This window comes from Sparus aurata, chromosome 10 (genome assembly GCF_900880675.1).
Source record: "Sparus aurata chromosome 10, fSpaAur1.1, whole genome shotgun sequence".
Lineage (NCBI taxonomy): Eukaryota > Metazoa > Chordata > Actinopteri > Spariformes > Sparidae > Sparus > Sparus aurata.
This window is the reverse complement of record NC_044196.1, coordinates 870,226-882,863: the sequence shown is the minus strand read 5'-3', so window position 1 is coordinate 882,863 and position 12,638 is coordinate 870,226.

The window sequence follows — 12,638 nt, the reverse complement described above, 5'->3', positions numbered from 1 at the left end:
TTTAAGCATCACTTGCCATTGCTGTCACCTGTTCATGTGAACAGCGAGCTGCAGGAACAGGAGGCAAAGCTCACATCCTGTTTGTGTGATCAGATGTGTCCTCGTGTACTTTCACCTCATACTAAAAGAACAGACAGCTGCATGAAGGAGCAGCAGTCAACATTATTATACAAAGAAATCTGCTGTGAAGGATTCCTGACTGAAGGAGAACACATGTTTCAACACTTATGTCATTTCAACTTCTTAGAAAGTTTGACAATTGAGGAAAGATGCTTCTTAGATTAGCTGAATGCCTCTCTCCTGCTTTTATGCTAAACATGAAGCTGGCAGCCGGTTATCTTAGCTTAGCATGAAGACTGGAAATTGGGGAAACAGCTACAGCTTGTCTCTGTTTGAACATAGAACAATTAAGCTACCAGCTCGCTGGTTAGCATCTTTATTTGACTTCAGCTTCGCTATTCCAACAGGTCTGTACAGATGTTAGCCTCTAGCAGGCTTACAACAATGCTAGCTTCTTCACACTAAAATCAATGGTAGCATCCACTCCAACAGGCTAACATTAAAGTACTGTAGTGCTGCGTCTGCCATGACTAATACCAGAGCAATCTTAAGGCTTGTGGCAAAACCTGTGACACAAGTTTCAAATGAAAAGAAGAAGGTTTATGAAAAGAAGAGGGTTTTCAAATCTGGGGACAAGGAGGAGCTGAGGAGGGTGCAGAAGGAGCTGAAAAGGGGTATAAGGAGAGGCAAAGACAGCTACAGGAGGAAGCTGGAGAAGCACCCCATGGGGAACAATGCCAGAGAGGTCTGGAGAGGCCTGAAAACCATCTCTGGCCACACAAAGGACAGTGGGAAGGGCCCTGAATCTGGAGACCAGGACTGGGCTCACAGATTTGACTGTGCCACATCTCCCTCCCCCACCCACCAGAACTCAGACCTTACTGTGCTGTCACACCACCCCCCCACCTCTCCCCCCAGTACCCCTCTGTCACCCCCACACTACACCACCCCCCTCCACTCCCTGCCTGATCGATCTACAAACCCCACCCCGACCTCTCTCAACAGCAGTCAGTCCATGGTCCCACCAACACCCCCAGCCTCTCCATAACAACTGATCAAGTGAGGAGGGAGCTGAGGAGGACCAAGGCGAGGAAGGCTACTGGTCCTGATGGCATTAACTCCAGCCTGCTGAAGGACTGTGCAGATCAGCTCTGTGGAGTACTCCTGCTCATCTTCAATCTGAGCCTCAGTCTGGAGAGGGTTCCACTCCCGTGGAAAACATTGTGCGTGGTTCCTGTACCAAAGACTGCGCACCCCAGGGAGCCCAACCACTTCAGGCCAGAGGCTTTGACCTCTCACCTGATGAAGACCATGGAGAGGATCGTTCTCACCCACCTTCGACACCTGGTGAACAGCGAGATGGACCCTCTGCAGTTTGCTTATCGACCTGGCATTGGTATGGATGATGCTGTCATCTAATCTACCTGCTGCACAGGTTACTTTCTCACTTGGAGAGCACCGGGAGCACTGTGAGAGTCATGGTTTTTGACTTCTCCAGTGCATTCAACACAATCCACCCATCGCTGCTCAGGGGGAAGCAGGAAGGAGCGGGAGTTGACTGCCACCTGGCTGCATGGACCACCGACTACTTCACAAGCAGACCACAGTATGTGAGGCTACGTGACTGTGTGTCTGATGTGGTAGTCTGCAGCACAGGAGCTCCACAGGGTACGGTGCTCTCTCCTTTCCTCTTTACGGTCTATACATCAGACTTCAGTTACAACACGGACAGCTGCCACCTCCAGAAGTTCTCCGACGACACAGCCATCGTCGCACCTGTGACAGAGGGGAATGATCTGGAGCACAGGAAGGTCACCACCAACTTTGTCGCCTGGTGTGAACTGACCCACCTGCGCATCGACGCCAGCAAGACAAAGGATGTGGTATAGTCCTTTCTATATCTCATCCTCTCTCTCTTATTCAAATCTTTTTTAGTATTTTTTAGTATTCTAAGTCCTGTACTTATTGTATGTCTGTATATCTGTCTACCTGCTATTGTGACAAGTGAATTTCCCCAATGTGGGATAAATAAAAGTCTAAAGTCTAAATAAAAAGGAAACACCCAAAGACAGATTCATATCTGGCTTTGCAGTTTCAAAAGGTCCTCATTCACTTCACAGCGCTGTGGCCACTGTTGAGCACCCTGGTCAACATTGCGTTAATGTGAAGAAGCTAAAACTGTTGTAAGCCTGTTGAAGAAGCCAACACCAGTAACACAGCTGGATTTGGTGCTGGTCTATGCTGTTTTTTCCAGGGGTGTTAGCTTCTTCGACAGGCTTACAGTAGTGTTAGCTTCTGCACATTAACGCAATGTTAGCATCTCCACTCCAACAAGTTAACATTAAAGTACTGTTGTGCTAATAGCAGAGCAACGTTAAGGCTTGTGGCTTTAGACATAACTTCTTTTGAAATGAATACCCCTTCCGACAGTGCGGTTTCTTGTAGGTGGCTGCAGCGTGGTCTGAGGCAGAAAACTTGTGACACAAGTTCCAAATAAACAGGAAACACCCAAAGACAGATTCATATCTGGCTTTTGTAGTTGCAAACGGTCCTTGTTTACTTCACAGTGCTGTGTCCACTGTTGACCACCCTGCTGGAAAAAACAGTATAGACCAGCACCAAAACACAACATATGTTGATCACCAGCAAGACCAGCATATGTTGTGTTTTGGTGCTGGTCTATGCTGGTTTTTCCAGGAGGGCAGAAAATGAGCCCACATCTCACTTGATTTATCATGTCAGTAAACAGTTTATTCAACACACTAAAGAAATCAGTGAGAGCATTTGAATAACTGCACAAAGTTTCTCCTAAATGGTAAACAACATTGTTAGCTGCTCTACCAGGCTAACATCAATGCATCTCCAACAGGCTTACAACAGTGTTACCTTGTCTGTCATCAGTTTCGATTGCCAACAGATTAATATAAATGCCAACTTTTCTACCAGGCAAAAATCAATGTCAGCATCCAGTCTTCAAAAGGAAACAACTCTTGAACCTTCCCTGACAGTCCACTTCTCCAACAGGCATATATTAATATTAGCTTCTCGTTTTGGCTGTTAGCTTCTCCCATCAACAGTGTTTAGCTTGTTCTTCTCAGAACTGCTGCTTTGTAAAGAGGAGGTCACATTTTATCCTTAATGATAAGTGTTTATTGAGCATTTTATTAGAGGCACGTATGAGAGACCAGTTAAAGATCACATGTCATCACAATAACTGTTGGAAATATATTCTTAATAAAGAACCAATTACAGAATATCACAGAATATTTAATCTCATTCATATACTATCATATTCATATACAACAGAGGTTACATACATACAGCAAAGATATTTCATAAAACATACCATTCACTTCAGAAGGTTAACTTAATCATATAAAGCTTTATTTGTCCAATCAGATGCTTCACAACTTGCTCTCGAGGGTCCTGTTGTCTTTTTCATGGCCGGTCACACTCAAAGCTGTGTCTTCACCTTCTGTCTCGTTTGCTGAGATTAAGATCAAGAGGGTCGTTAAATGAGATTTCAAACCATCAAATGTAAAAAGACCAAAGTGGATGTGTGTACACTGACCTTTGACCTGCCGGGCCAAGAGACATGGTACCGCCAGCCCGATACCCAGCACTCCAATAGATGCTGTGGTCAGGATGGCTAACACGGCCAACGTTAGCACATACAAACCGAACTTTGTTAAGGTCTCATCCCCCTCCTCCCTCGCCATGTCTAACACCTTGGAGCCAATAGCAGCCTGACACAAAATGAACAAAAGGGCACAAATTAAGATGCTCTGAGAACTTCAAATACATGTTTGTAATTGATGCCTTGGCCTTCAAGAGTTTCTAAGACATTCAGGAGGTTCTACATGTCCCTTAGGAGGTTCTAGAGGTACATTTAAAACGTAGCATTGGCAAACGAAAAGGCTCTTGATGTCATTTGGCTGTAATTGTAATTGTACTTTATGAGTCTTTTAGGTCCTAAAGGTCCTTAAAAGGTGCTAATGATGACTGTTGAGGCTCCAGATGTTTTGTGGTTAGCTATAGGAATTGTTGTAGTAGTTGTACATGCTTAAGGGGTCCTATAGGACGTTCTTGTGGTCATTGGTGAGGTTCTAGAGGTCTTCCGGCTAGATAAATTGTCCTCTAGAAAGTTCGAGTGGTGAGGACATACTGTTGGTCCTTTAGAAGGTTCTAGTTGTCATAGAGGAGCTGTAAGGGGTCATTTTGGTTCTTTTCAGGGATGAGGATCTAGAGGTTCTATTGTTGTGGTACTGTAATATCTTTATGATATAACTGAAGAATGGACGGACACTGGAGGTCAGTTGAGGCTGGTTTACTGGGGCACTTCTCAACATAATGGGAACATGGCAAAAAGGTCAACAACATACCAGCAGTGGCACTATAGATTCTGACGACTGAGTAAACAACATTTGGCCTAGGCTATGCTGCTACCTAGAGGACATCTCCTAACATAACACAACATTCTCAATCCTCCACAGGTACACACACATACAGACCTGTACGGTGGCTTTAGGCAGCCAGGCCACAGAGATGAAGACTTTCTCCTTCAGGTTGAATCATCCGAAATGAACCAGCAGGAAGGTGACGAACACTCGGATCACCAGACCCATACTGATGCAGCCCAAACCTAGACCTGAATACAGACACCAGACCAGCAGCAGCCAAAAGTTGTTCAAATAAAGTATTTGCTCCCTGGTCTACTTGGTTCCTAGTACTGAGACCAGGTCCAAATGTTATTCTGTTTGTGTAGTATAGTATCATCAGAGTATAGTTCTTGGGGGTTGAGGGTTGCTATGGTGATCTCTGCTCCGAACAGACCAAAGAGGAGCGGCTGGAAAACATCCTATGGGCGGCCCACCATGGCTGCCATCGTAGCCTGGATGTAAAGATACAGAACAACCTCAAACAGCCAGGCCTGAACAGATCCAGTGATGTCGTCAGTTAAAAGACTGCTGATGTTGTGTGAAACGATTCAAGGGATTCTGATGTGTGTTACCTTGTCTTTTTCCTAGCCCAGAGCAGCCAGAAAGGTGAAAAATGTACACACAGGTACTCCCTGTCTCAGTGATATAGGTTTATTTGTACTGAATCGAAAAGGCACATAACATTTTCTCTCTCATTCCTATTCACTGCTGTACTCCGTAGATCCATCAGATATAAGGAAGGTGATACAGAACTGGGACTGTGATCTTGGTGGGCAATTTATCGAAGATGACTGGCATGAAGCAATAGTCTCTACCAAAACCACATTTATTTGCAACTGAATGAGTGAAACCCAAAGTAAGATAGTCCATATATCCAACATAACACCATTCATTCTTAACAAGATGGATAACTAGTCCTCTCTCCTTTGCATCAAATGTAAATTGTCTTTTGCGACGGACATTCACTGCTTCCGGGAGTCTCGTTTAATTGCAAGGTTTTGGAGTGATGTAGCCCAGGAACTGAATAAACTTTTCTCACTTAAAGTTACAAAGGATTCTGGCCTCTTCATATTAAGCTTGCCTTCAAAAACATCATCTCTGAGTAGAACAGATTTTAAACTTTGTGACAAACTTCTGTTTTTGGCTAGGAGATGTATTTTGAATCAGTGGATAAGAGACAAACCTCCAACTGTCAAGCAATGGTACCAAGAAATGTATAAAATTTTACCCTTAGAAAGATTTACTGCACTAATGAAAGGGAATGATAATTTGTTTGAGGGAACATGGCCGGTCTTTCTGAGGTACTTACCCCCACCCCTCCACGACACTGTAAATAAGGGGAGATATGCTTTAGACTGGAATACTTCCACTGGATGATTTATGTTATTATATCAGTTATTGCCGGTCTGTAGATCTCCCCTTCTCTGCTTTTGCTTTGATCTTAAATGCATATATATGTTTGTTGTACTGATGGTGTCATTTAATTTATTTAGGTATTTTAAATTAAATTTTTATTGTTTATCTGTTTTCATTTCATTTACTTATTCATTTTTATTAACGTCATCCACCCTGTTATTGTCTCGTGTACTTGTATAACTTCTATTTTTACTTCCACAATACATGGATGAGAGAAGGCACAGTATGTGTAAAGCATGACTGATGCGACAGCTGGGGGCGGCGGTAGGACTTTTTCTGTTGCCTTTTTTTACTTTCTAGGGTAAGGACAGTCATGAGCTACCTAAATTAATTTTGTTTTGGATGGTGGTTTATTTTCCTGTTTTGATATCTTTGTGAATACCGAGAGCACTTGTATGTTGTAAAAAGGCCAACTACCGGTTAACAAGCCCTGTTTTTTCTGAAATGGCTGCGGAAGGCAGCAAGTTGGGCAAAAAAGAAGATGCTATCGCTAGCTTAACCTTGGAAGCTATCACCAAGCTGCTCAAGGAACATCGCAAGGCGTTAGCTACTGACTTCAAAACCACATTCAGCCAGCTTGACCAAATGCGGCTTGCAGTGGAGGACCATGGCCAATGTGTCTCGTCCCTTGAACTCGCTGCAGAAGACCTCAGTCAACAAGTTATGTGGGAATAACACAGTGCCCTCACCACCAGAAATCGACAGAGCCCATCGTTCTCTAGCATCCAAGCCACCCCCTGGACAGCGACCACGGCCAGTCATCCTCCGCCTGCATCCATACCAGATGAAGGATATTCTTATCAGAGAGGCACGGCAGATAGGGAAACCTGAATATCACGGCCAGCAGATTCGGGTTGTGGTGAACTATAGCCCCGAAGTTCACAGCCAGCGTGCAGAAAACAGTGGCGTAATGGCAGAACTTTATAAACTGGGTCTGAAGCCTGCTCTCCTCTACCCCGCCCAGCTCTGTCTCACACTGTCCGGTGAAGCCAGAAAGTGGATCAGCTCCGTGGACGAGGCGCACAAGTACATCGCGAGCCACCGCCGGTCTCTGAAACCGTCATTATGGGACTGTGTAACAACTCACTACCACTCACTACTATTTGTTGACATAGTTGAGCATGTTCAATCCTCCAGCTCATACATTATTATCTTTGCTCCGCCCCCCTTGTCAGACAACTATTACTGATAATTATTCATATTTGCAAACAAATCTTATGCTGTTTAGACATTTTTCATTGACAGTGTGCTTGAAACTGAATTTATTTTCATTCTCCCATCACGTGCAGCCTGGTTCTTTTGACAGCATCATTAATATCCAATTTTATCTGACTTGTTCTGATATGTTTTTAACTTTTTTTTGCAAGCTCTGTAATAATTTTGGTTGACAATATGCTTAGGCCAGGAATTTGTATTTGCTTTATGTTATGTGTAATCATATTTTAGAGCTCATATCAGGGCATCTAAGTCTTATTTTGATAAGGGATTTTTTCTTTCTTAAGTATACATGTTGTCTTTGAGGTGCCAATTCCACAAATGTTCATCGTAAGGGAGCAGTAGTTAGTTAGTGTAAGACAGAAAGATCGGTCATTGTGTAATGTTTGTTCTGAAGAGCTTGCTGCTTTTTTTTTTCTAGCAGCTGTCTTGGTTGGGGAGGGTGGGTTGGAGGGATATGTCACTGCCAGAAATATTTCCTTTGAAACTAACACTTTACACTAGTCACATCCAATCTTCCTAAAGTTTTTTGCCTAGGTAACTGTTCTCACATCCAAATATTCCCTGTCAAACGGTATGAGTAGACATTTGAAGCTGGTGAGCTGGAATGTTAAGGGTCTAAACTACCCTGTTAAAAGCAGAAAGGCCTTTTCACATCTAAAACAACTCAAAACAGAAATAGCCGTTCTACAAGAAACCCATATTTACTGTTCAGACAATAGCCGCCTGCTTTTCTGGATGCTTCGGGCAGGGATTTCACTCCTTGTTTCAAGCCAAGCCTGAAGAGTTTCAATCCTTATCAGTCAGGATGTTTCATTTGAACTGCATTATGTGATTTCTGACAAGTTTGGTCGATATGTGATTATCTCTGGCAAATTATACAACACACTAGTTGTACTTGTAAATGTTTACAATGTGGATGACGTAACATTTTTTGAACGAGTGTTCTCCCTGCTCCCAGATCTTAATACATATTCTCTCATACTCAGTGGCGACTTTAACTGTTGGCTCGACCTGATTTTGGACCGATCCTCTACGAACCCTGGCACAGCGAGTGGGTCAGACCGTTTCATTCAGGCTTTTCTTTCTAACTATAATGTCTGCGATGTGTGGCGCTCTTTACACCCATGCGACAGAGAATACTCTTTTTTTCACACATCCATCACACATACTTGAGGATTGATTATTTTTCATTGACAATCAATTGATTCCCCTGGTTCATTCCTGTGCTTATCAGAGCATTGTCATCTCTGACCATGTTCCTATTGTCCTCACCATGTCCCTTCCTGGCCTACCACAAAAAGACAGACAGTGGTGAATTCACTAACACAGACCACGCCAAATACTGATATGAATTTAGAAAGGTTTATTGAACAGTATGAATTTGGTAGGATGGACGATGTGTAGAAGGGATGGATTGAGGGTTCGAGGAGAGGGATGGAGGGTTGGAGGGGTGAGAGGTAAGGGTTGAGGGTAGAGGGATGAGTTTAGGGTCGAGGGTAGAGGGATGAAAGGATGGGGGTCGAGGGATGAAGGGATGGAGGGATAAATAATAATAATAATAATAATAATTCATTTAATTTATATAGCGCTTTTCAAGGACCCAAAGTCGCTTCCAGAGATATAGCAGATACAGATAGTACACCAATAGCAAACATAAATAGCAAAAGACAAAGCACGACAGGGAAACAAAAGCAGTGGTGGGGCGTGGAGTAGATAATGCTGGTACAGACAAACAGACAGAAACAGGTACAACAATAGTCAAGAGGTGGGGGGATGGATTGAAGAGTGGTGGGGGGGCTGATGAGTGAGAAGAGTGGAAGTAGAGTGTAGAGGGGGGGATCAGGGGAAGAGGGCAGGAGTGAGGATGAAGGGATGAAGGGGGGAGTCAGGGTTGTAGGCAGTACGATGAGGGAGGAGGTTGGTGGACCAGTGTAGGTTGGTGGCGGTGGGACGTGAGTGGATCTGGGAAGCCGAGACTCTGGGTGGGGGAGCCGTCTCCATGCTTCCTCTTTTGGGAATGATCCCCGGTGGTTCCTGTAAGGAGATGAAGGAGGAGAGAAGAGAAGAAAAAAAAAGAAGAGGGGTTTGGGGGGGAGGGATGTGAAGACTGAGTCAAGGAGAAAGAAACGAATGCGGTGTGCTTAAATGCTTCTGGTGCGGAAATGGGACGCGTTCTAGGTGTGGTCTAAGTTCCCGAATCTACTTTATCAAACTTCATTTAATTCAACTTTGCTGTTGGACGATAATTTTGTTAAATTCATGGAAAAGGAAATAGCCTTTTTTCTCACTACTAGTATGTCTTTGGACATATCTAGTCTAATCGTATGGGATTCCCTTAAGGCTTATCTCCGGGGACAGATAATATCTTACACTGCGCAAGTGAGGCGAAAATCCTATAAGGAGCGATCAGACCTTGCCCACCAAATCAAAGAGATCGATGAACAATATGCTTGGACCAAGTCTCCAGATCTTTACAAAAAGCGGTTGGAACTCAAGACTAAATTGAGGAGAGGTGACATTGAGCATAAAGTCTCACTTTATGCGGACGACCTGTTGCTCTGCATCTCTTATCTGATGGCCTCTTTACCCCCATTCTGTCGCTGCTTTGTCAGTTCGGTAAACTTTCAGGCTATAAACTAAATCTCAATAAGAGTGAGCTCTTCCCCATCAACAATGAAGCATGTGCCTTAGACCTTACCAGTTTGCCTTTTAAAATTGAGAACAACAAATTTTCCTATTTGGGCATATCATGACAAGGAAGCACAAATATCTTTTCCAAGAGATTCTTACCACATTGTTAAATCAAACTAAACAAACCCTAACACAGTGTTCACCCCTGTCGATGTCTCTTGTAGGTCGCATCAACTCAGTCAAAATGACCATTCTACCCACATTTCTGTACCTTTTCCAGGCCTTACCACTCTTTATCGCTGGTTCCTTTTTTCAACTTCTCGACACAGTTATTTCTTAATACTTATGGCGGGGTAAACGACCATGTTTAAACAAGATTCACCTTCAAAAGACCAAGGCAACAGGGGGTCTGGCCCTTCCAAATTTTTGGGCTGCTAACTTGTGCTGCCTTGCGTTTTGGTCCTCCTGCTATGGCCAGCCTGACTGTCCTGACTGGGTGGCGATGGAGAGGGGCACAAGAAAGGTATTGTACATTTTAAAGATTTGTTTATAAACAACAGTTTGGCATCATTTGAGCAGCTGAGTAGAAAATTCAGCCTCCCTAAGTAAAACATTTTTCAGGTATCTTCAGGCAAGGCATCTTGTTCTCTCTCAGACATCCAGATCCATAACAGCAACAGACTTAACTATTGTTGACACTGTCCTTTCTATAGATCCACTGTAAAAGAGGCTAATTTCGGCAGGCTGTTGGATCTCAGGAGTGCCCCCACAGATAAGCATAAAAAAAGCATGGGAGGAGGACTTGGGTCTCCTTTTATCAGAACAAAACAACGCACTTTATCTTTTGCCTCCCTTCTGGCTCGACAAGCAGTTCTGCTCAAGTGGAAGGATGCTTTCCCTCCCACTCATACACAATGGCTGGAAGACATCATGTCCTTCTTGAAACTGGAGAAAATCAGACACTCACTCCAGCAATAAAATAAGAAGTTCCAGAAAATGTGGGGTCCCTTCCTAAAAGCATTCCAGACTCTGTAAAGGTTTGGCCCTTGAGTACAGCTCAACTACGCTGCACACTTCTTGCTCACTCCGAGCATAGGCTTTTGGTGTAACAGTGATCTTATGCTATGACTAGTGCTTTGGCAGTGACAGGGGAGGGATTGTTTTGTATGCTGTTCTATCTCTCTTTCTTCTTTTTTTCTTTTTTTTTTTTTGATTCTTGCACATCTCATTGGTGCATGCTGTGTTTGTTATACCATACTCATTTCATGTCTCTGTAATGGCTATAACTCACTGCACATTTGATATATTAAGAAAACTTCAATAAAAAAAATCTTGAATAAATACTTTCTTTGAAAACCTCAATTTGTATCAGCCATCCAAACATTGATGTCTCAATAGCTGTAACAGGAGTTACAAATGTTTTATCATAATAGTTAATTGCTTAAGTTATTTGGGTTGAGTTACAGCTACCCTTACTCTTACTCTGTGCACTAACCCAGAACCACAGTGAAAAATCTTAATAGCTCTGCACTTACCTATAGACCAAAACATACAAGCGTAAATTAGTTTTATTCTGTAATAGTTTTGATAATATGTGTGTGGCTTGATCTTAACATTATATTCTTAGTCTGAACATGATCATGTTTCATGTTGTGGTCCTGGGGGTCGCCACTTTTCATCAGAAGAAGTGAGCTAGCTGCTAGGTGAATGCTGAATGGACCACGGCCCCCACACACCGCCCAGACGTCTAAATGCCTTATCCGACCACTCTCCGACCACTCTGTTGCCTCTCGTCTGACCCGTTCGGCACAAAAGTTGCATTGAACACACCGCTTCAATGTTCTGCCAGCTCCACAGTAGCATGTACATTCTGCGCTTGCGCGAGATGAAATAAGCCGATGGCTCTAATGTTAAAGATGCTGGACTAGAGGTTTATGCACACAACTCTCTTTACTTTCGATCAAAACGAAACTTAATTATTTCAGACAAAAACAGCTGCATACTAAACATGCAGCGAGGCATTACTAAACGAACACAGATTAATTCGTCCTGAACGGACATAATAACAGCTAGTCTCGTGCCAGTACTCCAAAGAATGAAAACAAGAAATGACGGAATGGAGTGAGTAGAAAACCAATGCACACACAGTATTCCGCCCCTCCCACACACTGTGCTGATTCACTAGCACACTGCCAATCAGAGAATCCAATGGCTCAGACGTCCGACGGCCCACCTCCTCAGACTTCGCATGCTCAGTCGGATCCGACAACGTCCGCGCGGCTCCGAAAGCTTCCGATGCACCTGAACACACCAAACATATTTGTTCCCGACCTCGTCCGAGTCTCTCCAAATGCTTCAGACGTCCAACGGTTGGGCCGGTGTGTGGGGGCCTTTAGCACTACCATGAAGGTAATCAATCAATAATCAATTATACTGGCCAGTTGCGCTAAAATGAAAATTATGAGACGTCTATGATCAGATGAATGATATGGAAGAGAAAAGTTAAACATGAACACTAAGCTTTTCCTCCAAAAATATATATCTAATATTTACCGTTAAATAACGCAATAATGCTGCTGTCTGTCCCATAGAAGAACATGACAGCCAGCGTATGTTTTAGAACTATTGGGGCTTACATGAACCACGTGACTGCCCTGGTGGCATCATCACAGAGTGTCGCAACTCCTTCTTTCTATGGCACTGGCGTTGACAGACGGATCTAATTAGCATTTAAAGATGCAGGCACAGAAACAGCCTGCTCTCAGTAAAGCTCAATTGAGCGACTTTTAGACAGCTGAAATTCAGGACCACGATGGGTTTGGGGCAATACATTTCCAACACAGTGTTGTTGGACCTCTGACAGCTGTGTGAATT